Source organism: Camelus ferus, chromosome 5 (assembly GCF_009834535.1).
Source record: "Camelus ferus isolate YT-003-E chromosome 5, BCGSAC_Cfer_1.0, whole genome shotgun sequence".
NCBI lineage: Eukaryota > Metazoa > Chordata > Mammalia > Artiodactyla > Camelidae > Camelus > Camelus ferus.
The window spans coordinates 46,248,445-46,276,102 of record NC_045700.1 but is presented as its reverse complement, the minus strand read 5'-3'; the positions used below and the strand labels follow the sequence as shown (position 1 = coordinate 46,276,102).

At 39.5% G+C, this 27,658-nt stretch overlaps 1 protein-coding gene across 10 annotated transcripts in view; it reads right to left on the bottom strand.

The window, feature by feature from the left end:
• The window catches only part of RAPGEF4 (Rap guanine nucleotide exchange factor 4), a 273,639-nt gene that overhangs the window by 163,445 nt on the left and 82,536 nt on the right, over positions 1-27,658 (bottom strand). Inside the window, exon 1 of one of the 10 annotated variants that reach the window (XM_006189315.3) lies at positions 10,326-10,764. The exons of 8 other annotated variants lie outside the window; for them this stretch is intronic. The gene's annotated coding sequence lies outside the window, so the exon portion shown is untranslated. Of the gene's footprint in view, positions 1-1,001; positions 1,051-10,325; positions 10,765-27,658 lie in introns of those variants that run through there. One more of the 10 variants, XM_032479698.1, reaches the window with a different exon arrangement.

Genomic DNA, 27,658 nt, shown 5'->3' with positions numbered 1-27,658 from the left:
CATTGTCTGAGCTCAGACTTCCAGACTTCAATTTAGGTGTCAGATACCATCCCTGCCCTCCAGATGTCTCCGACAGACTGAGCGGATAAACAAGTGAATGCCCGTTCAGTAACAGAAATAAAATTATATTAGGCTGAACATACGAAATTACCACGTTTGGAGGTCAGAAGTGGTGGCACATCAGCCATTTCTGTATGATTTAACTTACTAAAAATCACCAAAATGCAGTGAGGGGCCAAATATTAGAGATGGAGCTGACAACCTGAAGATTGAGGCAAATTGTTTTGAATCACTCCCTAGTCCCATATTCCACCCACAGCAACATGGGTGAAGGTATCTAAATATCAGAAACCAATTTTCTGTGATTTTCAACACATAAAATCTAACATTAACTCTATTCAAGATTTTGGACTTCTTTTGCTTTCTACTATTTTCTTCAAAACAGACAAGTATAAAATTACCCACAAGAGAAGAACTTTTAAGAAAAAGACTTCTAGTATTTTCATTTTGAGGCATTCAAAATAGTACCTAGTAGTATTTTTTTTAACTCACGGCTCTTCAACAAGAACACAATACGTAAGAATTGATCAAGGCCTCAGGCTGGCTTTCTTTCATGATAAATTTTCTATGTAAATAGAACTTAATTGTTCATGAAGAACTTTCCTGTGTTATCTTATGTTGGCCTCTGAAAACATCACGAGGTAAATATCAGCATTCATACTTTACCAAAAAGGAAATGAATCGTTCTAGAGATTCACGTAGAGGGGAGGAAAGCCAGTTTTGTTTTTCAACTTAACCTTTGGCTTCTGATTAAGATTCTGGTTGGCTTCAGTTTCTGAACGGCAAACACTTATTAAGCACCTCCAAGATGCCAGGCCCTCGATTAGGTGCTTTTCCTTGGGTTACTAGTCATCTGTTGGCAAGCGCTGCAGCAGGAAGTCAAGACTTTCTAAAGACACAAAAACTTAGGAGTCATGATACTCTGTTGGGCCAGTGGATACCTCAGCTTGTAGAAAAACTCTCTGGAGAAATGTTCTTCTCTGCGAAGGCTGCTCTACTTTCTGCTCTTCTAAGTATTGTTCATGTCTAAGAAGGAGAAACAAAGATGAGACCCAGGTCGCACCACATTAACGCCCCTGGGCAGCTTCAAATTGAAAAAGCATTTCTGCAATTTTATAAACAAAGGGCCCCTAACCTCCTGTTCCCTCGATGGTACGTAACTCAGACAAAGAAGACCTTCCTTGTTCACAAAAGCTGTGGGCAGTATAAAGGGACAATATTGAGCTCTTATGTTAATAAATGTGCCTTTTGAAGAGGCTTTATTTTTTTTATTGTAGTATAGTCAATTTACAATGTTGAATCAACTTCTGGTGTACAGCACAATGCTTCAGTCATACATGAACATACATATATTTCTTTTCATATTCTTTTTCAGATAGGTTACAATGGATGTACACTTTACCACCACTATCAATCTGCCGGGCTCACTGCTCTAAGGACTGTGCTGAAAATAATGCCTGGCACACAGTAGGAGCCAACGAACAAATGGAAACAAGCCAACGAATAACTTAAAGGGACACGGGGGTACCTGAGGCCGGTTGCTCCAAGACTGAGCATCTCAAAGAACAAAGATTCAATAACCTCTCCTCACACCTGAAAGAATTTAGCTGGCTAATACCATTAGCTGGGGAATGCTGTGTTTGTTATGCGTCAAAAATGACAAAATAAAATAAGGATCTTCGTTTTATGCTACAAACTGCGGCTGACTAGGGGCAAGATAATGTAGTCTCTCTCTCATTCAAACTTAGGACCTGCTCTCAGCTGCTGTATGGATTTGGCAAAATGCTTCTCCAGCCAGCTACCCTCCAACTTCTGAACAATCATCAGAAACCCCTGTGGAGGATCACAGCTAGGTCTAAAGGCAAAATGACACATGTGGATGATTATAGCATAGTTCAGGTCTCTGGAAGAGCTACCCTCCACAGGGTGGTCTGAAGACCACAGGACTCATTTTGCAACTTTGCTAAATTTTGCTAGAAATAAAAAGCAGTGGGATGAGTTGCCTGTCTTTGCAGCTCGACCTGCCACTCCACCGCAGAGGCTGCTGACGAGTCTGCCTGGACACCAGTGTTCTGGGAAGACCATGTCACCAGACCGTTCCTTTCGCTGTGCTCCCAATGCAGCTTAATAGATACTTCTATTTGTTCCATCACTGAATTTTAGGATTTAGATTGTTTTTTTTTTTTTTAAGAGTTCAAAGCCCTTCCTAAGTTCTCCTTTTAAAACAGGAAAACTGCAGAACGCCACTTAGTCAAGATGAAACTGGAACTATAAATTTTGTCCTTTGAATTTACAGGGACGGTCAGCTTCAAACTAATAGTTGTCTCCAAGGTTTGACTCTCTGTGCAAGAAGCACACCTTTAAAGACAGCAGGAGCACAATCAACAGGAGACAATGATACACATGGCTCTCCGCCCCCTGCCACTCCAAAAGTTCCTTCCCCTCCGCCTGCCCTGCTTTGTTTTCTTATTAGCATGAAAAAAGTAGAGACAGTTTGTGTTACGTAAGAGCATGTTAGTATGCAGTCTGCTCTAATTACACAAAATGAAATACAGGACTCATATTTTCCAGAAGCACTGGGATGTCAAAAGAAACTTAAGAGTTTTCTGTGGATTGCAAATGAACCTTGAAGCAAAGGTCTTTCTTTCAGTTGAGTATTATCATTAAGGATACGAGCTGTGTGACTAATATTGATCAAAAAACATTTAATTCATGCTTTTATTATTCCAGAGATTGATAACTGGGATGCCCATTTTGTTAGGTGGGCCAATAACCTGTTCACTCGATTCCAATCTGTTCACAGCGCAATTGCATGCCTGGAGGATAAAAGCCCAACAGCTGAAGCATGTCACACCCCCTCCAGTTTCTCTGTTATTGATTAACAGCTAAAATTTGGATTAACTTAGGTGTGACATGATTTGAATTGATGAAACATATTCCACTTTCTTTTTCTCATGCAGTTCAAACACACTCTAGCTTCTTCAACCAAAATGGCCTTAACCATGTTAAATAAACAAGGTAAAAAGTTTTCTGACCCAAATCACTAGACTTTGTCCCTGTCACACAAAACCTTTCCAAAATGTAGTTAGAGCTCAAAGGTTCAACACAATTTCTTAAATGTTCCCCTCTTTACCTTTATAGATTGGCCGGGATGGACCTTAGTTGTGCTTATTTAATCAAGACGAAACTGGACAAGGCCAATAGATTCAGTCCTCCCTTTCATCACAATGTATTATAAAGACCCAACACATAGCCATATCCTCAGTCACAAACCCATTTTACTCATGAAGTGCCAAAAAATTAGAATCTTCTAATCATTTCTGGTTTTACAGTGATACAGGTACATTTACATGATGAGGAAGCTGTTTAGATAAAGCAAAGGGGTATTTTCCTGGACCTCTGTGCTTAGGTTCAAGAGTCTTTTCTCTTGGATGATTCCTCAGGCCACAAGTAAAACCAATTCATTTATCTTTTATTTTCCAGCATAGGTTAAAATATTAAAGAGCTTGTATCCCATTGCCCTTCTGACATTCTGCCCCCTTCCTTCCCTACTTTGCTGAGAATCATTCACTGTTACCCCAAGGACACAAAAGAATGAAGGGAAACAAAAAAGCCCACTGAACGTCTAAATAGATTTTTTTTTTCTTAACCCAAAGCCAGAAAGTCAAAGCATTTCTTATTTTACTAACCACTTTTAGGACAGAAAAGGCTTTTGAGTTCCAAAACTTCGGTTTAATTAGAAGGACAAATTTTGTGAGGTTTATACTATAAACAATAGAGTAAGGAAAAGTGTATGATTTCAGAGTTAGTGTTTCAGCCCCAAAGGAGATCAATACAACAGAACTGATGGCAGTCGTGGGGCATGTTTGAAGGAGGTGTTTTGGGAGAGAAGAGCAATTCAGCAAATTACTGGTGTGAGTCAGAGAAAGAGGCCCACTCCCAACTGCTCCATTCTGGGGTCAAATCTCAGTCGAGCTAGGAGGCAAGCAGAAATCTCTATCTTGCTTCCTGAGCTGCAGGCTAGTGTGACCCAAGCATAGACATCAACAGCATGCAAATACTAACAGAAGGCTCAAGAATGGATGGAAACCCCTCCCTACTCCTCCCAAAGTCAGAAAAGAACAGTGACGCTGAATATCTCCTACATTTTAATAACACATAAAGATAAGTCCACAGAGGTCAAGAGGTAGGAGAGAAAAGCTGTATTTCAGGAAGAGGATAATGTACCATGTCAAGTGCCGCAGAAAGATGAACAACTGAAACTCTCCTTCACATTCAGAACAAGTTGGCAGTGGAAGGCCTTCGCTAGACAGGTGTCCGTGAAATGGTTGGGGCAGAACATTCCTCAGTGGGCTGAGGAGTGTTTGGAAAGGGAAGAAATGGACCTAACAAATGCAGACAATCCTTTTAAGAAGTTTGGCTATAAAGGGGGAGAAAAAGTTGAGAATCAATAAAAGAGTATGTGGGGAAGATGAAGGCTTTGTCTTATTTTGATTTTTGAAGACGGGGATGCCTGGAGCCACCCTGTACACTCTGATGAGAAAGATCCACTAGAAGTGAAAAGTCAAAGATACAGAAAACAGAGGCAATTGTACGTAAGTGGAGGAATCCGGAGAGGAAAACCTCTCTCTTTTACCTGAGGGAAGGTAGGATGGATGAATTCAAATGGACAGTTTAAATTAATATAATAGACATTAGATCACCTGTATTTGCAATGCCTTCCTCCTCTCACTCAGAAGAAGGACAATTCGTTTGCTCAATTCTCCATGACTCATGCCGACTGAGGTGAGAGGGAGGGGGAAAACAGCCGATACCAAGACAGACAAGTTGCTCTACCTCTGAAGGGATGCGAGAAGAGACAAGAGTAAGAAGACGAGGGGAATCCATGCAGGAGCAGGGGAGGTGGACGGAGGAAGAGGATAAACTGACAGCTGCCACGAGGAGCCAGACTTTGGGGAGAAAGAAGTATAAAAACAATTGCTAGACAACCTGGCTATGTGTTCTGAGATTAGTTCCCCTCTTGGTCTTGGTTAACTCCTCAAGAATCTTTCAGTAAAGACCTCCATCATCTTGCAAGCCTTTCTGGGTCTATTTTGACTTTCACCACGTTGAACTGTCCTCAAGGCAACTGGCTTTACTCAGGTTAGGCAGGTAATAGATTTGGTGGCAGGAAATTGAAATCTTGCACAGTAAGAGGTGAGGCTGTCTGCTGAAAATGAGATGGTCATTTGAGTTTGGTCAAAGATGGGGAGAAAGTAGAAAAGTTTTCAAATGAGCACTGGAGAGAATGGCAGGAACGTGTTAGGAAAACGTAAGAATCGCTGAGTTATACTGAGGGGTTCAGTTGAGACAGGAGGTCAAAAATTTATCACAGCATCCATCTAGACAGCGGTACGATTTTCTCCGGCAGTGCTTAGCCATCTGGTTGGAAGCAGGAGAAAGCACATAACTGGATCAAGGGTTGGGAGTCTGACTGGTAGGTGTCAAGATTCTAAGTATATAATACTTGGCAGATCCATTTCTAAGTACCCAGTACTACCATGCCTGACCAATAGGAATCACTCAATACATCTTTATTGACTGGACGAACAGGAGAACTGAAAATACTGGTCAGAAGGTGGCTGAAGTAAGAGGCCTCGGTATCCACACCGAATAGGGAGTGAAGTGGAGACAAGAGGAAGCTTAAAGGGGGAAACACAAGGGGACCAAAGATTCCTAGGAGATTTTTCAGGTCCACCAATCACATGAACAGTATCACCGACTCACTTCTCTGAGTCTTAAGGCACCTCTGAGTCTTAAAGTGGATGATCCAGGAAGCTATTAAGCCCAATATTTTCCATCATTTCTTACATCTCAAGAGCAACATGCACATTCTTATATACAGTCATCCCTTAGTATCCGTGGGGAATTGGTTCCAGGACACCCTCAACCCCCAACAGACACCAAAACACCCAAGTCTGAGAATGCTTAAATCCCTTATATAAAATGGCGTGGTACAGTCGGCTCTCTGTATCTGTTGCCAAACATATTAGACCAACAGGAGTGCTGGGCTAGGGTGGCCGGCTGTATTCCTCTTTTCAAAGTTCGAAACTCCCTTAATTTTCCTTCATGTGATATCTTTCTCATTTATTCTCTCTCTCTCTTTTTTTTTGGGGGGGGGGGAGATAATTAGGTTTATTTATTCATTTTTAACGGAGATACTGGGGATTGAACCCAGGAGCTCCGTGTATGCTAAGCATGTGCTCTACCACTGAGCTATACCCTCCCCCACCGTTCATTCTTTAAACCTCCTCTCCCTCCTCTCATTTTGAACTTTTTCCCCAGCTACCATAAGAATCTTTCTTCCTCTCCCCCTTTTTCTATCATCCTCTTTCCTTTTTCAATTTGTGAAAACAACCCCGGTCGTAGTAAATATTGTTAAAGGTGAAATTCATGATATGCTTGAAACAAGGGCCAGGAAAAGCTTACATTTCAAAGTAAAAGAATTCAGAGTCTCTAACAGTCAGTGAAAATGGACACAGGCTTAAAAATAGCCACAGCCAATACCATCTTGTAATTAACCTACATTTCTCCAAGCACTAGCATCCAAAACATTTTCCATTCTTATGGTATTGCTTGTATTTTAATTATTAACACAAAAATCTTTTTGCTATTAATGTTTCATTGCAAACGTAGATGATTTCTACTGTAGGATGAGTTAGGTAGACTTTTGAAAAGTAGCCCAAAGATGTTTACAACACTGTTCTAATAAAGGATTTGCAAATGAGCTTTTGGACCACAACCTATTTGCCAGTTGGGGCTTTGAAATAGTTTTGATTCCTTGCTTGAACTTCCTGAAAAATCACAATAGTTATTTAAGGAAAAACAGTTGCCAAACTTTCTGACAGGTCATAATGAATGGTTAAGTTCTGAAAGGTCAACCAGCCATCCTTTGGCTCCCATCTCCTCTTGAAAACCAAGCTATTTTGAGAATTTCCATTCCTCACACTCTTTTTCTTCCCAACCCTGACACTATTTGCATCCCCTCAGTGGCATTTTTTTTTAACTCAGGAAAACTTAAATAAGTTCCAAGATTGCAGAAGAGCCTTATTATTTGGTGATTGTGGGTCTTGTCTGGGAAAAACTCCAAACATAGATTTGCCATTTTAAGCAATTCCTTTGAATTCTCACTCTATTGTCAGCAATGGTCCTGTATTATTGGTTTATTATTGATTTTTTTCTTTCCCTTTACATAAGTTAACTAGGCACTCCAATTTTCTCTTCTCTCTTCTTATGTTTTCTTAGTTTGTAAGTCTCTGAAGGACTGTACTGTTTTAGCTTCAAGTTTTGGAGAACACACACACACACACACACACACACACACACACACACACACACAAAACATACCTTGCCATTATCACAAACCCATAATCTTTTCCCTTGGCACCATGACTATTCTTCTTTATAATCCTCCTTCTTCTTTACCTTACTTTAGTATAATCAGCTCCACATTCTGTCAATTTTCCCTTTAAAAGTTATTTCAGATTCATCCTACTCTCCGAGCTCCCACTGGCACCATCCTGTCTCAGGTCATATTCTCATCGAAGGTTCTGATACCCTGTCCTAGCCAGCTGTCCTGCCCGCTCCACTCTCTCCCCATACCCACCCCCGGTGCCTCACCACACACTCAGTCCATATGGCAAATTATCCTGCGTATAATTTCCTGTGGGGGCAGGAAAGCACCTCCTCTGCACTGAGGCACATCTCTTCATTCTCCAGATTCTGCATAAGAGTTACTTTCCTCATTTCTCAAATGAGGAAGCTGGCTCTCCCGAAGATTCAGTATCTTGTCCCAAATCACCTCACTGGTAAGTGTTCCAGTCACTAACTCTCACCAATCTGAAGACGGAAGAGTTGCCTGTGTTGTCACAGCAAAATAAAACATTTGCATAACAAAGAATTGGTATTTAATTTCTTTGAAGTCAAGAAATTAGACACATTTGCAATTACCACCGTATGTATCAAGGCCAATGGTTTCCAAGAGGTGGGATTTATACAAGAGAAGTATAAATCCAAGTATCTGCTCTCAAAGAGTTTATAATCGAGTTGGTTAGAGTATACATCTAGCACGTGCTGGATACCTAGTACGTGCTGAAGAAATACTTGCTCAAGCCAGGACCAGGGAATGGCCAGAGAGTCCTGGCAGCTCTCTCCTTCTGGCTTGCCACTAATTGCGTCTCTTAGTCACAGGATGCTTCTTAATATAAAACTCTCTCTTTGACGCTTCCTCCTGACCCAGACCCAGAGAATATCAGAACAATACACTGTCAGGAAAAAAAGACATGGAGATCACTGGGCTGCCTTCCAACCCCAGGCCTATTTATTCTTCCCTAACTACAAGATAATTATTGCTGGATAGTATTATGGGATTTTTCCATATGTCCTTTAGTTAGGACAGCAATGATCCAATACAGCCTTTTAATGTCCTCTGGTCTCCTGCCAGCTTACCTCATTCCACAACTTTGTCTTTGGCTCTCATCTTTATGATTATTCAAACTTCCCCTTGCCTAATCAATACCTCATTTGACCACTGCTGCTGTTGGCCGCATACCTCGACAAGGACTCTTTGGAAAAGGTCTTTTTCACTTGCAGCGGGCTCCTTTGAAACACGTTCTTGCTACGTTCATCATTTTGGCAAACAAGGACAAGTTCAAGGAAATTAGAGGCCAAACTTGACAGAGCACTGGGTGCAGCTGCTGGCCCAGCTGTGCAATGATTCTCAACTGGTCCATTACCTCCCAAACTCAACTATTCAGCACAGCCTTCCCTAGTCCAGCACTCCTGTTGGTTTAATATATTTGGCAACAGCCATTATTTCAGAAATGAATGCTCATGTGTATTTATAGCAAATCGCATGCCTGCTCTATCAACAATTAAAGAGATTAGGATTCAGCAGACATATTCCTCTAATTAGGACAAGATGGAAGACACAGCACATAGAAAGCTGCAGTTTGGTCAAGGTTTATTCTTTACTAACAAGACTGCCATGCCGCTTCTCGTCAGTCAAACATCCCCCGTCTCTCTCCAGGGCCACCCTGCTGCCTGTAAAACATCCACTTCCTGTGTCTGTCCCATGGAATTTTCAGTCAGGGGATTCTGTTTGCAATTGACACTTTGAGTTTCCCCTTCCTCCCTCACTCGAACCACACTAGAGGCTCAATGGACTGTTTTAAGGCTTGTTTGGAAATAACGTGGACAGCACCATGTGGCCACTAATTTCATTCAGTTATGCCCTTCCCCTGAAGCCTCAGTATGTGTTGTACGCGCACACTTACGTAGTCTCTCCTCTGAACAAAAGCCTGAACTCAGTGTCTGGGCCGTAAATTCCATCTTGCCTCGCCCTTGCCCATGCATTATTTAAGCAATCTTCTCGGTGAAGCCGGCATGAGAATTTCCCTCGGAGTAACAATCAGCAGGCACTTTACGCGCTGTTCTAACGGGAAATGTAGGATAGCTGAGCGAGTTCCACCCATTCACAGGCTTGATAATGAAATATGATAATCTAATTTGGTAAAAATAAACTGTGAAATCAGAGATCTGAGGCAAAAACTTTAAAGATGCAATTCAGACGAGCAATCAATGCTTATTCAGTTTCTGTACCATCTCAGCTTTCTCCCTGTGCAGATGCTTAAGTGATGCTAAATTAAATAATTGACAAATTTTTAAAACTGCTGGAAATTACCATCTGTACTTAATTTTGGAATATAAAAAGGTCCATAGAAAACACCCTTTATGATTATTTTGTCTAATAACAGATATGAAACAATACAAACATCCCAGTCATAAAAATATAATGTGTTTCGAGCAGTCTGGCTTACATATTAAAACACAGTTTTTCAAAACAAAAGACCAGGGGAGGAGTGAAATGCTGGGTTACCAACACGTCTGTTTAATAAATGGCTAGAGAACTGAGTTTTTAGTTTAAAATGTATCCCTCTAACCCTCACCTCCCCGCAAAACAAAACCCAAAAAACCAGAACTCACCCACAGGCTTCCTATAGGCAGTAATGATAACATCACTTTTTCTCATTTCTCTCCTGGATAAACCCTGGGCTAAACTGTCCTCTGTTAAGAACTTTATTAGGTTGGTATTACATTTATACAAAATGAAGTCCAGGACTGTAAATAAACATGCTTGAGGCTTCCACGAAAACACAGAAAGAGAAACAAGCTCCCTGCGTGGGAAAACACTGGTAAATACGTGGATAAAACAAGCTGAAACTTACACCAGACACTTCTCCCAGGTCCAGCTCGGCAGTAGCCCCTAAAGGTACATTCTAGTTTTTTTTAATCCACGTTCTGCTCTTCGCGCTGATGGGACTACTCAGACACATGGTCAAGTTGCAATCAGCTTCTCCCTCAGTGATGTATGAGAGCTGGGCTGATTTATCGTGTCTTTCTGCAGCATATTAGCACTAATGTTCCTGCGTCTGCATCCTACCTTTCTTTAGCCGTAGCCCCGGCTTTATCATTGGTAATCTAAATTAAAGAGCCAGTGAGCAGAGCAGGGCTGTTGTCCCCCACCCCTTCTGGTTTTCCATGAAACAATTGCCAGGCAGTCATTCCCGGACAAGGATTCCACTGTTTATTCTATCCAGCCTCCTCTTCAATATCCCATTGAGACTGAAAGTCAGTTGCAAAAGGATAGGTCCAGGGAGACTGACTGTCTTAGTTCAAAGGTCTATTTATGATTTATTCTCTAAAACGGTACAGATGGCCTCAGGAAATACTAGAGAGAGCCGTCATTTGCCAGTTTTTCAGCTCAGAATATAGAATTGACAATATTTACAAACACAAAGTAAATTAATTCTCCACTTACTGCCCAGGGTACAGTACACATTTCAGTGACTTCTTTTTTCCCTGAGAAATCACTTCCTTTTCCCATCGATATTTATTTCACACACACACGCTTCAGTGTTTATTTTAATGCAGAATATGAGTGCTATGATTTAGCAAGTTGCACACAAGAAGCATAAAATCCTATAAAAATCTGAAGAAATCCAACAAACCATTATTAACCTTGTAACCTTTGATCAACAAACAGTAGACGGAGCAGGAGCAAAAGGCTGTATTTAATTCAGCCGATGTCAGTTACTTTCTTTAAGACATATTTAAAATTTTCTCAGTCTCAACAAATGTTTGGGAAGAGGAAACATAATTCTACATTTTCATATGAAAGTTTTTAATCTCCTGAAACCATTGCTGTCTTAGCAGCGTCTCAGTGCTTTTAACTTAGATTTCCCAATGATTACTGAAATAATATTAAGATTATTTTCCACATTTTAAACAACAAAACTTTTTAACTCTGTTAAGCAACAGCATTTGGTGGATAATAAAGTATAACAAGTTTCATCTCTGTTTTTGTGTATTTTTGTTAAAATGTGATTGTTTTAATACTTTTAAACATGTATACTGCATTTTAAATTTTCCTTTTAAAAATTAACAAGTTATGACACATCCATTTCCATATAGACATAAAATATGGACTTGCCAGTTTTAGATTTATAATGTTAAACTCTTAAATTCCTTGATATTTGCATTGCCTCAGTTTTTCATTACTAGAACAATGTCTGCTATCAGAGATGCAAAATACTCACATTCCAGGCCCTTGCATACACACCCCCTGCCCCGATCCCTAAAAAACTTTCTGCTTCTCAACTTTTTTTTTCAGAATTACAGTCAGGAGAAATAATACTCAGGAGGGCTGCTGGAAGAACATCCAGGCTATCAGTTCTTCTGGGTTGCATCCCTGAGTTAAATGTTTAAATTCATATAAGAATTTCTGCACTCCAGAACTTGTTTATACAGAACTGTTCCGCAAACATTCAGAGTAATTATTTTAAAAATTTAAATCTGGGCTTGTCACTTGGTTGCTTAAAACTCTGCATAGCTTCCCGTTATTCTTCGGATGAAAGCCAAAATCTTTATCACGGCCTTTAAGGACTCAGTTCTGTTTCACTCAGAAGATAAGCCCACCTTCCCAGAACTGACTGGCTGGGAGTCAGAACCATCCATCAATCAAGTATTGAACCCCTGCTCTTTATTGGCCAGTCAGCTGGAGCACGGTATCTGAGCACTGGCGTGGGATGCGGAGAGAATTCCAAGAGCAAATACATAGGCCTTTGCCTTTAGTTTGAAAGTAATATACATGAAGAAGATTGCCCTACTTTACAAATCAGCTTACAAACTATGACAAAATCAGTATGAAGCAAGTCAGACTCAAAAAGCAAAGTGAAGCTAAAATCAAGGGGTAAGAAGAATAAGATGAAATTAAACACTTGATGAATGTTAACTGAAACTGACTTAGGCTAGAGGAGAAAAAGGGAAACAATTAAGAAGGGGCAGAAACTCCAAAACAAGTATTGTTCATTTGGTGTTGTTATGCTTCTAAGGCCTATGGGTCACATCAGCTAAACTAGTCTTACATTTTTTTAAAGTCAACTATCCCAAGATCGTGGTTGTGAGTTTCTTCAATAAATACTTCCTATACTTTCATTATATTACTGTTGATATTACTCTCCTTCAAAAATTCTCTTTATTTTAATCACAAAAAGAACCATATGATAAAATTCCCCAGTTTCTAAGTAAGATGGCCAAGGAGCCCAACACCATAGAACCCTGAAAACATGAGATTTTTTCATAACTTAAAGGTCTACTTTGCAGTTAGCCACATAATCCTTTCATGCAACTTGTATATAAGCTCATACATAGAATAATGTAGAAACCCAGAGATACATGAAGCATCCACTGAGTAACAAAATCTTGAGACAAGTCCAGGGCGTAAGGCATTGACATCACAAGGCCCCACAAGGCCCAGAACATGTCCTATGCTTCTTGCCATTGTCCTCATAATTCATACCATTCAAACCTCCCCTTGGAAGAAATCTGACTCTAGAACCAAACTACTGTGTTGCAATCCTATGATTGGATGGAAGTCTCCCACTTACCAGCTGTGTGACCTTAGGTAGAGGACTTAAACTTACTGGAGCGGGAGTGTGTTTTAAACTCATCTGTAAAGTGGGATGAGAGGAGTTCTGCTTCATGAAAGTAACTCCTTCTAAGAGATAATAATTATAAACTCCAGATAAAATATAAAAAAACAAGGATAACAACATCTATCTGAGGGCATTGCAGAGTGACCGAGAATAGGCAGAAACTAAAGGGGGTTGACACTTGGGAAAATGGCTCTCCATGGATTATCCATGTTTTGCAGCTTTTCAGCTAAGGGCAGGAGCAACTGGTCAGTTCTGCAGAGTGGCTATATCTCAAGTAGAAACTTGCTATCTTACTCATTGGAGTTCAGAGAAGATAGTAGCTGAAAAATGAGGGGGGAAATCCAGAGAGAAGAGAGCCATAGAGGGGAAGCTCCAAATTCAGTACGTAAAGATCAGATTAAATCTCTGGCTGATTCCAATACATGTTGGAGCAGACTTCAAGCAGCCCAGCTAAGGTAAAAAGAACTAAACAGTCTGCTGCTGTCTGTCATAGGGAAGACATATTTGGAATTTGGAATTTGAGATCTATCAAGCTAATTGCCTGCTAAAACAGAAAATTAATACTATTTACAGGTATATGAACAAATTCAGAACCTCTGTAACATTTCACTTCCAATGTCCAAGGTACATTCCAAAACTACTAGAATGTAGAGAAATAGGAAAATGTAACCTATCTCAAAAGACATGGTAATCCATAGAGACCAACTCTGGTATGATGCAGATACTGGAATTAGCAGACAAAGATTTTAAAGCAGTTATTCTAACTATGCTAAAGGATAGTTAAAAATCTCAGCAGAGAAGAGGAAACTATAAAAAGAACCAACTGGAAATTCTATAATTAAAAAATACAATAGCTGAAAAAAAATTCACTGGCTAGACCTAACAACAGATTGGAAGAAAATAATAAAAGTATCAGTGAACTTGAATACAGAACAAAATAAATTATCTAATCTGAAGAGAGGAAAAAAAACTTTAAAAATGAACAAAACCTGAGGGTCTACTCCTACACTGCTGGTGGGAATGTAAATTGGTGCAGCCACTACGGAGAACAGTATGGAGGTTCCTTAAAAAACTAAAAATAGAGTTACCATATATCCAGCAATCCCACTCCTGGGCATGTATCCAGACAAAACTAATTCAAAAAGATACACGCAGGCCAATATTCATAGCAGCACTATTTACAGTAGCCAAGACACGGAAAAACCTAAATGTCCATCAACAGATGACCCGATAAAGAAGATATGTACATACAATGGCATACTACTCAGTCATAAAAAGAACGAAATAATGCCATTTGCAGCAACATGAATGGATCCGGAGATTATCATACTAAGTGAAGTAAGTCAGACAGAGAAAGACAAGTACCATATGATGTCACTTATATGTGGAATATACAATATGATACAAATGAACTTATTTACAAAACAGAAACAGACTCACAGACATAGAAAACAAACTTACAGTTACCAGGAGAGAAAGGGATTGGGGAGGGATAAATTGGGAGTTTGGGATTTGCAGATGCTAACTACTATATATAAAATAAACAACAAGGTTCTACTGTATAGCACAGGGAACTATATTCAATACCTTGTAATGGCCTATAATGAAAGGGAATATATATATATATGTGTGTGTGTGTGTGTGTGTCACTATGCTGTACACCAGAAATTAATACAACATTGTAAATCAACTATCCTTCAATTTTAAAAATATGAGTTTAAGATTAGCAGATATAAACTGCTACATATAAAATAGATAAATAATGTCTTACTGTATAGCACAGGGAACTATATTCAATATCCTGTAATAAATCATAATGGAAAAGAATATGAAAAAGAATATATATGTACGTGTGTGTCTGTATATACACATATTCTGCTATACACCAGAAACTAACACAACAGTGTAAATCAACTGTACTTCAATTAAAAAAAAAAACTGAGGGTCCAGTGTAGAATATAATAGCATAAATCTAATGTGTATTTAATTGAAATCCCAGAAAAAATAGGAGAGGAGCAAAAGGGCAAAAAAAAATTGAAGAAATAATCCAAGTTTGCCAAAATTTGTTTTTACAAAAAGTCATAAGCTTGCAAATTCAAAAATCCTTGCAATCCCCAAACAGGATAAACAAAAAACAAAACAAAATAAAAACCCATGCCAGGGCATATCATATTCAAACTGCTAAGATTCAAAGATAAAGGGAAAATCTTGAAAGCAATCAGGGGAAATGGCATGAAGAGGATAAAATTATACTAACTTTTCATCTAAAGTAATGGAGGCTAGAAGATAACAGAATGAAACTTTTAAACTGCAAACAGGAAAAACAACTGCCAAGCTAGAATTTCATATCTGGCAAAAGTATTCTTAGACAACAAAGGCTAAATGAGGGTATCTTCAGAAAAACAAAAGCTGATCACCGGCAAATCTCACTACTTGAAATGCTGAAGAATGTTCTCCAGAGTAAAGGTAAACGACATAAGATGGTAATTTGGATCTACAGAAAGGAATGAAGATTAATGAAAGTGGTAAATACGTGAGTAAATATATAAAACACACATACACTTCTTTGAAACCCCTTAAAACACATACAATTATTTAAATTAAAATTATAGCATTATTGTAGGTTTTGTAACATAAATACGTAACAACAGCACAAAGGATGGAGAGGGCAGTAAATGGAACTAACCCCGTTGCAACGTTCCAATGCTTGACATGAAGTACTACAATATTAACTCTAAGTAGAATGTGAAAAATTAAAAATATATATGGTAATCCCCAGAGCAACCACTAAAAACTGATTCAAAGAAATTAAAAAGCCAATAGAAATACTAAAATGGAACTCCTGGCAGCCATGAATGTACCTCACTTATATCTCCCTTCTAGGAGAAACAAGCCAATGAGCAGTGAGGAGTGTAATTAGCTCACAGCATCCAAGGGCAGCAACTTCAGGATCCACTGTGAGTGAATCAAAGCCATGTTCTTTATCATTAGTCAATGACTGAACATGGCAGGGATACGAGCACTTGGCCATTTCTGCTCCACGCAAAACTGTTTACAGGCACTCTTGCACCAAGGCCTCCATCAGGCTGGAGACTTTCTCAAAATCACAATTTGAGGCTCTTTCTACTCTAGCCTTCCTTTCTTCTGCCCTCCTTTCACAGGTGTCAGATGCTTGCTCTCTCTCTTTTTTTGTCTTTTGTTGGCACTACACCCAATAGATCTCTTGCACCTGTAACTCCATCTTGGCAACTGCTTTTTGAAACAAACTAATGCAGAATTCTAAAAAATATTCAGTTAACCCAAAATAAGGCAAGAAAGGAAGCAAGAGGAAGAAAAAAGCAGATGGGACACAGAGAAAACAAATAGCAAACTGGCAAATCTAAATCCAATCACATAAATAATTATATTAAATATAAATTGATTAAATATTCCAATTAAAAAGAAAATTGCCAGATTGGATAAAAAATTAGAACTAATCAATATGTTCTCCTTACCTTTAAATACAGAGAACAGATAATCTGAAAATAAAAGCATGGAAAAAGAGAAAGCATAAGAAAGCTAGAGTGGCTATGTTAATAGCGTATGAACTGGATTTCGAGTCACAACGTATTACCAGTCACAGAGACACTTTATAATGATAAAAGAGGCAATTTATTTGAAAGAAATAAAAATAATAAATGTATATATGCCTAATTATAGAACATTTTAAAGCAAAAATTGACAAAATTATTGAATAAGTAGACAAATCCACAATCCTAAGTGGAGATTTTAAGGCTGGTCCCTCAAAAACTGACAGGACAACAAGACAAAAAAAAAAAATTAGTAAGGACAATGGAAAACTTAAACATCACCATCCAGTACACTGACTTAATTGCCATTTATAGAATACTGCTTCCAAAAACTGCAGAATAGACATTCCTTCCAACTGTACACAGCACATTCACCAAGACAGACCATTTGGTGTGCTATAAACAAGTCTCAATAAATTCTAAAGACTGAATTTCTACAAAATATGTATTCTGACTATAATTCAATTAAACTCAAAGCAATAAGATGTTTAGAAAACCCCAAATATTTGGAAATTGACAACAAACTCCTAAAGGACTCGTGGGCCAAAGAAGAAATCACAGGGGAAATATAAAAATATTTTAAGGTAAATAATAATGAAAATGCAACATATCAAAATTCATGTGACAATTAAAGCAGTGCTTAGAGGGAAACTTACAGCTTTAAATGTTTATAGTGGAAAAGAGTGAAGGTATAAAAGCAATGATGCTGGGTCCACCTAAGAAGCTAGAAAAAAGAGCAAACTAAATACAAAGTAAGTAGAAGGAAATAATAATTTTTTTTTAAAGAGCAGAAATCGATGGAATAGAATATAGAAAAAGAGGAAATTAAGAAAACCAAAAGTTGCTTCTCTGAAAGATTAACAAAATTGATAAACTCCTAGCTAGACTGATCAAAAAAAATTTTTAAGAGAGAATACAAATTACCAGTATCAGGAGTGAAAAAGAAGATATCTCTAGAGATCCTTATATATTGAAAGTATAATAGACAACTTTACGTCAATAAATTTGAATACTTAGATGAAATGGACATATTTCTTGAAGAACAGAATTTACCAAAATTACCACAACATAAAATTAAAAATCTAATTTCTCAATACCTATTAAAGTAATTGAATATACTATCAAATCCCTTCCCATAAAGAAAACTCCAGAACAAATGGTTTCATGGTGAATCCTATCAAACAGTTAAGGAAAAAACTGTATTAATCTTACACAAACCTTTTCCAAAGAAGTGGAGCAGGATGGAACACCTCCCAACTCATTTTATGAGGCCAGTTTGACCCTGACATCTAAATCTAACAAAGATATTATAAGAAATTACAGCTCAGTATCTATGACTATAGACACAAAAATCCCAACAAATATTAGCAAAAAAAAAATCTAGCAATACAAAGAGAGGAAAATCATCCTGTTTTACATCGTGACCAAATACAGTTTGTCTCAGGAATGAGATGCAGCTTTAATACTTAAAGATCAATTATTATAATTTACTATATTACCAGAATTTTTTAAAATGTAGAATCTTAATACATACAGAAAAAGCATTTGATAACATTCAATACCAATTCATCATAAAAACTCTCAGCAAATTAAAAACAGAAAGGGATTTCCTCAGTCTCCAGTTAAAATCATATTTAATGGTGACAGGTTGAATGTTTTTCTCTAAGATCGGTAACAAGGAAAGAATGTCCTCTCTCACCACTTCTATTCACCTTGTGCTGGGGGTCCTAACCAATACAGTAAGGTAGGAGAAATAAATAAAAGGTATGAAGTTTAGAAAGGAAGAAATAAGACTCTCATTGTTTGCAGATAATACAATTGTTTATACAGACAAATCGTAATAAATCTAAAATGGGATAACAGTACCTACCTCATATACTTATTATAAGAATCAAATGAATTCAAATTTGAAATGTGTTTAGAACTGTGCCTGACACCCAGTAAGTCCTAATAGATAAGCATTAAGTAAAAAATTTTTAAGTACATCTAATATAAAATCTGGGAGTGTTCCATATTAGCTTATTGACAATGAGTATAGATTTATTTGTCAGAATAGCTAAAAGAGAGCCACTTTAAGTAATAAGACGATCTTTGGTCTGCGGGCCCAGTTTATAAAAGAGTTCAGGGCAAGTAATACTTGGGATGCCCAGAGAATGGCCAGTTCTCACCGACATTCCTAAAACAGAAGACGGAGTTTGTTACCGTGACACTGTCTACAGAGTTACTTCTTTTAAATGTGATCTGATATGTCTATACAGTTATATAAACAAGTCCAGTAGCTGTGTTTAATGAACCCATACCTTGCTGTGATCTATAAGTACTCTCATGGTATCCATGAAAGACATGTAAGTGAAAAAAAGATGACAACGAGCATAATTGTATTTACAGTATAATTTAATTTTCAAGGCAAAGAAGATATGCATATATGATAACTGCACTGATACTGTGCGCAGAAAAATTTCTGGAAATAGCCACATAAAAGTGTTCATAGTGGAGAGCCCAATATAGTGGGAGTGGAAAGGATTTTCATTTTTTAACTTAATATCTTTGGCATATTGTTTGAATTTTTAATAATATTGGTATTTTTACTTTGTGATTTAAAAAATAAAGAAAAGTCTCTTACTAATGCAAAAAATATATCAACACTTAAAAGTCACCATGTTTATAGAGTTTATTTGTTTTCTAAGTCAAACAAGATGAAAAGGATTCTTCCTTTGTGTTCTTTAAACAAAGGTAGAGTGTTATTTTAGAAATCAAGAGCACATTCCAAATGTTTTTGTCCCTAAGATCCCTCCCAGCATCCCCACTTCTCTGTACCCCAAGTGGGCAGTGGGGAGAATTAAAAACCCAGGTCGAGTCAAAGGTTCAGTCTATCTTTACAGGCAGGCTCATCAGAACACAGAGCACTGAGAAAGCAAAAGGCTTGATGCCCTGCGAGCCTGCTTCACTCTAATTCATGCCTTCTGCCTTCTGAACCAATCCAGGAACTGGTTCTTCCTACTCCCTGGATGCTTAGAAGGCCCAGAGAGGAATACAGATCAGAGACAAGCCATTGCCACTGGAAGCACAGAATTTTAAGTAGAATGACCTTAGAAAATGTCTAATCTATCTACAGACAACCACTTTCCAGGTAAGGAAATGGAAGTCTAGAGATGTAACTTGCCCAAGGTCATGGGGTTACTAAGTGACCACAGCAGGTCTCTCAAGCCCCAGGACAGCATCCTTTCTATGATGATGGGGGGGGGGTGGTCTCAAAGGCCCTACTGATGCTGGACCAGGGGCCAGAACCTCATGAACAGAGTATACTAGAATGCAGGCTTGATCGGGAGTGGAAGGGAGTTATCTCCCTGCCTTTATCATGGTTCCTCAAACTGGAGTGCAGACATCAAAAACCAATTCTGTTATTCATTTACTTTCATTACTAGTGTTCCATAAGATGCATGCACACTTTCTCTACAAATAAGCCATAAAAGAGGGAATGTTTCCTATTTGAGATATGCCTTCTGGCCACATCATTCAGAGATGCTTTTAGTATATAACTAACACTAATGAATGTTAGAATGTTTTCCACATTTTGATTATAGGCATTAGGAAACCTGGAGATATTTAAATTAATGCAATGTGTACTATTATGCTCTATCATATTGGGTTTTTTTTTTTATAGTGAGAACTATGAATCAGTTTCTAAAGTTTAGGAGGTAAACCAATGATTAGGTTCTGAAATTACTTAAAATCAATAAATCTAAGACTAATTTAATCAAATTGCCTTGCAAACTTGTTCAGAACCATAAAGACATACCTTATTCCTCTCTATTTAAAAAAAAAAAAAAAAGCTCCCAAAGAACAATCAGAGCAGCACTCCCAAAGATCATGAGCTAAAACCCATGTGTAAAATCTACAGTAATTGACAGGCAAGTAAGAAATCATCCTCACCTATTTATCAATATAACTTCTCTAAAACCTTCTCCTAGAGGTGGTCATTTATTCACACTGATTACTAGTTATAATATACTCAGAATAATAAAACTGTTGCCTTTATTTAACATCACATTTTCCCACTAGTAATAGACAAGCCTTCCAACAAATTATCATAAGTTCCTTAAATGCATCAGACACATGGTCCCTTTATACATATCCTCAAGTCTGTAGGAATACATCTTGGGGTTAAGGAGAGGCATGCCTACATTCTTCGTAAGAAGCTAAAGGAGGACGTGTAAGTGACAGCCCCTGACTAGACACTTCGTTATTAATGGTCTTCCAAAACTAAAGCATTTTAAAACTTTGATCTTTTGTGAAAACTCAGTAGGATGATTAAAAAAAAAAAAAAAAACAAATCTTCCAGCTGAACAAACAGACTAGGGCGGAAAGAGCATCTCCTTAGCATTTGCCACGGAAAGTATCATCTGCCCAGACTCCACCCTGGTGTTTCATTAAAGTGGTGTCGTTCAAAATATGCAAATAACAGTAATAATCTGAACAAACAGATGAATTAGGTGAGCCTCTATAGGCAATTTACTCAAGGTAATTAAGAATGCTAAGTCAAACAAATTATTATTTTAAATGGCAAGTAAGCTTTAATTAAACTTGATTTCTACACTAAAATGAAACTACTAACTCAACAGAAGGGATCCAGTGTGAATTAAAAGGCAAAGTGTCAGGAAGGGAAAAAAAGAACGTACATTCTGACTTTTGATTCACAAGATTAGGACCAGGTATTGCTGCATTTTCATCGGCGCTAACGCAGAGAGAAGTATTTCTGTGTATGAACTGAGAACTGATATAATGTATTTGGGGTGCCTCAAGCATGAGCACATTTTAAATGGTAAAGAAACAAAATCAACCCAAACCCAAGGTAATTTCTCTCCAACTTAGCATCTCAGTGCTTCTTCAACACTAAGAAAGGGCACCCAGCAGATTGTAGCCCACCAGGGATTGAGAGTCCTTCATGGGGGTTAGGGAGACATGGTGACCCTCAGTTGAACCTTCACAGATATGACAGCCACCAACCAAGAAAACACGTATATGAGGGACCAAACCAACGGGCCACAATCAATAACCAGGGAAATAAAGGTGCCCACAGAGAGAGGAAAATCTCCAGGTTGTCCTGAGGTGGAGAAGGCTAAAATATGGTCCGATTAAAATAGATCATACTTGTGAACTGAGTCCTACAGAACAACATAATCTTAATAATGACAATCTATGCTGAAAGCTTCAAGTATTCTCTGAGACTAGACATGTCCATGTCGCTTCCCTTTTTAATATTTTATCCCAGTAATTTTAATGGGACTCTGATCAGATCCCAACCACCAGCACTGGCAAAGCAGTGACGCCCTCACAGAACCACCTGTTTTCTTCTCCACATGAAGCACCTTGCCTGGTTTAGCCTCCTGCGTCTTCTGTCTTCCACCTTCGGCCCAGTGTCCTGCAGGAACACACACGACGTGTCCTGTCCCCTTTGTTCCTGGCTTTCCAGTCAGGCTGGATGACCCAGGGCTGGAGTCAAGGAGCAAGCTAAGAGTACGAGCTGGGTGGTGGCAGGACAGAGCAGGGAGGGGCCTGGGAAAGCCATTATAAGTCACCACCACCACTGGCATCTGGACCCAGTCACCCTGCCACGCAGGACCATTTTCATACAGTTTCCTTACACAGTCTGCCTGCAGACTGACCCCTAGGGATACTGTTAAAATACTAATGACAGTGGTAAGGAGTTGGTGTTAAGCCTGTGTTCCAAGGAGCAGAGAGAACTGCATCCCAATGTATTTTCTCTCCCAGACTTGGGCCTGCACTCTGGAGAGGCTCACATGCAACTGCTGACCCTGTAACTCGAGAGGGAAGAGCAAGTGTGTCCAGAACTCCGGAGACCTGACGAGGCCAGTGTGTCCATGTCTTCTATCTGCTCCTGCCCCTGGCCAGAACGGGAGTCATTCGTTTGTTCATCAAATAACCGCTGGGCACTGTTGGGCCCTCCATGATGCTCAGGGTATATAGCAAGACACCATCCTGTCCTCAAGTTGCCCACATCCCACAGACAGGCATGTCTTCTATCTGCTCCTGCCCCTGGCCAGAACGGGAGTCATTCGTTTGTTCATCAAATAACCGCTGGGCACTGTTGGGCCCTCCATGATGCTCAGGGTATATAGCAAGACACCATCCTGTCCTCAAGTTGCCCACATCCCACAGACAGGAGAGACATGCAAACAAGCATTCACCAAAAAATGTGCAGAAAACTCAGGATGGAATGGGAGCACCTGGACAGGGTGGGGGGCGGGGCGGGGAGCATGGAGCATCTGAGGAGTGAGAGGGTCTGGGGAGGGAACAGAGGGGACCAAACATCAGTCCCATTGGAATGTTTCTACTCCTTTGACCCACCAGAAGAGGAGCCACGCATGACATGAAAAGAGCTTTGTCCCGCCTCTTGCATTAGAGCAGAAATTCCAAGAGTGCTGGGGCTTGGTGTGCCCAGAGGGCTCAAGAGATTATCTGCTGAATAAATGAATGGTCTAAGAAGTTGGATCTGCCCTGGGACTTTTTTGGACAGAATGTTGGCTAATGAGGATCTTAGAGGTCATCTAACAGTCCAACCCTCTAGAATTGATAGATAAGAGACTTCTTTTAAAATGTTTGCACTCGGGGGAGGGTATAGCTCAGTGGTAGAGTGTGTGTTTAGCATGCAGGTTCCTGGGTTCAATCCCCAGGGCCTCCATTAAAAAGGAATGAAAGAAACTTAATTACCTCCCCACCGTTAATTAAATAAATTGTACAATTTTTTTAATGTTTGCACAGAGTAGCAGAGTTGCACAGAGGAAGTATGCTGGGTCCATAAAATGTTTGCAGGTGAATGGATAGATAAAATGCAGTAGATTCAGTCAACGGACTACTACTTGGCCAGAAAAAAGGAACTACTGGCACATAGTACACCATGGATGAATTTCAAACTCCTGCTCAATGAAAGGAACCAGACACAGACCACATTTCACATGATACCATTGATATGAAATAGCCAGAAAAGGCAAGTTTATAGAGACAGAAGGTAGATCCGTGGTTGCCTGGAGATGGGGGTAGAACAGGGTTAGCCGTAACGAGGACTACTGGGTTCTTACTGGGAGGATGAAACTGTTCTAAAGCTGGACTATGCTGATGGCTGCACTACCTTGTAAAAAGACTAACTGAATTGTACGCTTGAAACGGGTGAATTTTATGGTACGTAAAATATACCTCAAAGTTGTTTAAAAAGGTTTGCAAAGGGGGTCATAAGTTATAGGTTTGCCCTTGTGATGCTAATGGGGGGGGGGCTGCCATGTTGTTGGAAAAACAAAGATGGGAGCCCAGATTTGAAAAGAAGCCCCCATGTCCTAACTCCCAAGGTCAGTGGCTTCCACTCTCCTTCCTAAAAAGTCCACTCATAGACAGAAAGCAGATTAGTGGTTGCCAGGGCTTCAGGGAGCAGGAAGTGGGAAGTGACTGTTTAATGCATATGCGGTTTCCTTACGGGGTGTTGAAAACGCTCTGGAACTAGACAGTGGTAATGGTTGTAAAACGTTCTAAATGTGCTTCTTGCCACTGAATTGTACCCTTCAAATGTTAAAGTGGTAAATCTCATGTTAGGTGTATTTTTACCACAAATTTTAAGTCTACTTTTTGTTTTTTTTTTAAAAGGTCACATTTGAGGAACATTTTCACGTTTCCCTTTCAGCTGCCAAATCCATTCCTGGTAGCCACAGAGGGGCCAGTGCCGTCCCCAGCCACCTCATGTCCGGATGTTTAGTCCAGGTGACAGTGCAGCTCTAAGCAGTCTGTTTGCTGCACGCTATCATCGCCTTTCCCCTGGTTGGCAAATGTCAGACATTAATTAAAAAGAAAAAAATCTGGGCTTGGTTTGCATTTTAATCCTGCCCACTTGAAACTGGCTGGCATCATTCAAAACAACACACGAAGGGACGTTCCCAGAGCTGTCAGGCCATCTCATTAAGTGTTGTTACCGTGGCTTCTTGGCTCCCTGGGAGTGTAGGAGGCAATGACCCCTCCTGGCACGTATTTAACCACGGTATGTTATGAAACACTTGCTGCTCAGTCAGAAATACCACAGGTCCAGAAAGCTCTAGGACTCCCTGTTTCCAAATAATCCGAAAGCAGCTCAAGCCTGGCCTAGAATCACTTCCACTGATCCCTGTTACAAATGTCCTAGGTCGCTGCTATCAATGGTGATTCCTGGATTACTTCTTCCCACCACTATCATCTGCCTCAGTATTCCTACCAGACGAGCTGTAAGGTTAATTAAAACATTCTTTCCTTTTTCCTAATAAGAGGACAGTTGCTAAAGAATTAGTAAGTTGCCCAAGGATGCCAATTTCTTTAGAGCTAGAACCAGGGTCAGAACACGCTCAGGATTCATGTATTTGATTGGTGCTGTACCTAGAAAGTAAGAATGACCAGCTGCAAGATATTTTCTACCTCCAAGACAATGTTATAACAGATACTTTCATTTTGGAATTGCTTAAAATATGTCTGGTATTCCCCTTTGGTAACTCTAAGTTTGTCTTCTATCTCTGGGAATCTCTTTCTGTTTTGTAAATAGATTCATTTGTGTCATTTTCTTAGATTCCACATATAAGTGACATCATATATTTGTCTTTCTTTCTCTGACTTTCATTTAGGTCCAGCACAGGAAACTATATTCAACAGCTTGTAATAACCTATAATGAAAACGAACATGAAAAAGAAAGTACATCTGTATAACTGAATCACTATGCTGTACACCAGAGACTAACTCAACATTGTAAATCAACTATACTTCAGTTTTTAGAAGATGCCTGGTATTGAATGGACTAAAAAACCCTTCAGGTTTCCACTTGTGAAATAATATTTGGAGAGCAAGTACTAAACGCCAACTGTCTAAAAGACCTCCTCAGAGGGAATACTTCCTTACTGCCAGCAAAAATCACAGGGACATGCTGTAGCTGAATTTTTTAATTGTGTTTTTGAGATACTGGATAATTTTCTGACCATTAAAGGCAATTCCAGCCAAACCTAACAGTAAAATTGAATCTCTTGCTTGAGAAGCATACAGCTGATTTACTGTGAGGTATAGGAGAGGAAGGAGGCAAATGGGAGGAGGCAAGAAGTCCAGGAGTCATTCCCACTCCGTGAAAAGCAGAGTCTGCCTTCATAGTAGAAAAGCTTCAGATGGAAGCGTGTCTTACTTTCCAAGTGCCTCTCTCCAGGGCCCATTCTCCCAGGTGGCACCTGAAAACCATCAACAAGCATTAGAGATTTAACCCAGCCTCATGGGCCCAGCCTGGGACGTTGAGAAGAGGTTCCCAAGAGAGGACAGGGTGAGGCCACCTCCACTCTGCCCCTGGGAGATCATGCCTGTTTGGAGTCTCCCAGGGTGCTGGGCACACCCAGAGCACACAGGCTTGCCTGGCAATGCATACTGGCCAACCATGAAACACAGCCTGTCTTGGGGTGTGTGCAGGACATGGAGGGTGTATACATCAGTTGCATTCAACCTTAAAGACACTAGGCTGATCCTGACTTCCCACTCAGTCCTTAAAGTCTTAGCCATTACTGAGTAGTCCACCCTAACACTGCACATAATTCTGGGAGATAAAATAGACAGTATCAGAAGCTAAGAGAATAGCAGAGAGGGCCAAAAAAACAAGGCTCCATCGTTAAGTGGGTAGAACAGGAGCCGTGCAAGAGATCCAGCAGAAACACAGCGCTGCAAACCGGGCTGATCGGGCCGGCCGGGCCCCCTCAGGGGGGTGGCCACCCGTTCCTCTGCCTTCCAGCACTGCACGCTCAGTTAAGAGAACAGCTTTCCTCACTAGAGGAAGATTTTTCTTTAAAGACATGGCAGTAGCTCCTCTCCTGCTCGGAACCTCTGAACCAGCTCTCATAGGAATAGAGTCATAAACAAAAAGCAAGCAAATACAGATGCTTAATGGAAAGGAAGACATAATAATGAGCAATTTGGACCAAGGATAATCTGACCATAATGCTCCTCGTGCTCAATGGTTTCAATGGGCTAAGATTGTAAGAAAAATTTGAATTACAGATAAAGCACTAAGGACGAAAGGACACAAGACAAAGTACTAAAAATAAGACAGGTTTTCAGCACTTCAGAGGGTGAAAAATGTGACATTATTTCATCATTCCTCAGCCTATTAATTTCTCCACTAATGTTAGTATTTTTAAACTTTTATACTAATATTTAACTTTTCATATATACATAAATTAACCTCTTGAATTAGACAGTCACCTCTGGGCCCAAAGCCCATATGTTGTATGTTTTGGATGTCATTTGAATGTGCCCCTGTTAAATATTCAATAAATATTCTATGAATAAGTGAAATTTCTTCCTAAAATCTAAAATGGTGGTAAGTCCAATGACTTGGCTTTGAAGGAAGCAGAATCATTTCTTCTAATTTACCATCATTAACAGCCACGGTAGATTTCTTTCGTTAAAAGTACAAATGGAGATTCTCAGTTTGTTGCTGGTAATTTGAGGGTGGGGATGGGAGATCTGTACCAGAGGGGGCTGCTCTCTGCTTGGTGTACAGGAATCAGTGGAAGGCTTAGGAGACAATCTTACTTATTGCCCACTTTTGAAAACTGTGGCTAAATTAATTTGTGCTTAAGAAAAAAATAAGTAGAGAACAACATACGGTACAAGCAGATGGAGTTGGTTTTCTCCAATACACGATTCACACAGTTCTTCCTCCTGACCCCCACGACTGTGTGCTTGCTGTACTGTGCATGTGCCATACCATTCTGGACTTTAGATACATTTGCACATGTGTGAACAAGACGCCTAGGGCAGAGAAAGTGTCTGAGGGGCACAGGATCTTCAGCCTGTATCAAAAATGTACATATAAAGTTTTCTGGAATTGCCTCCAAACAAGAGAGATTCTACAATTAAAAAAACCATACGTATGCTGTAAAAAGAACTAAACATGGAAGTCATCACCAGCATGCTTAGAAAGCTCTTTAGTT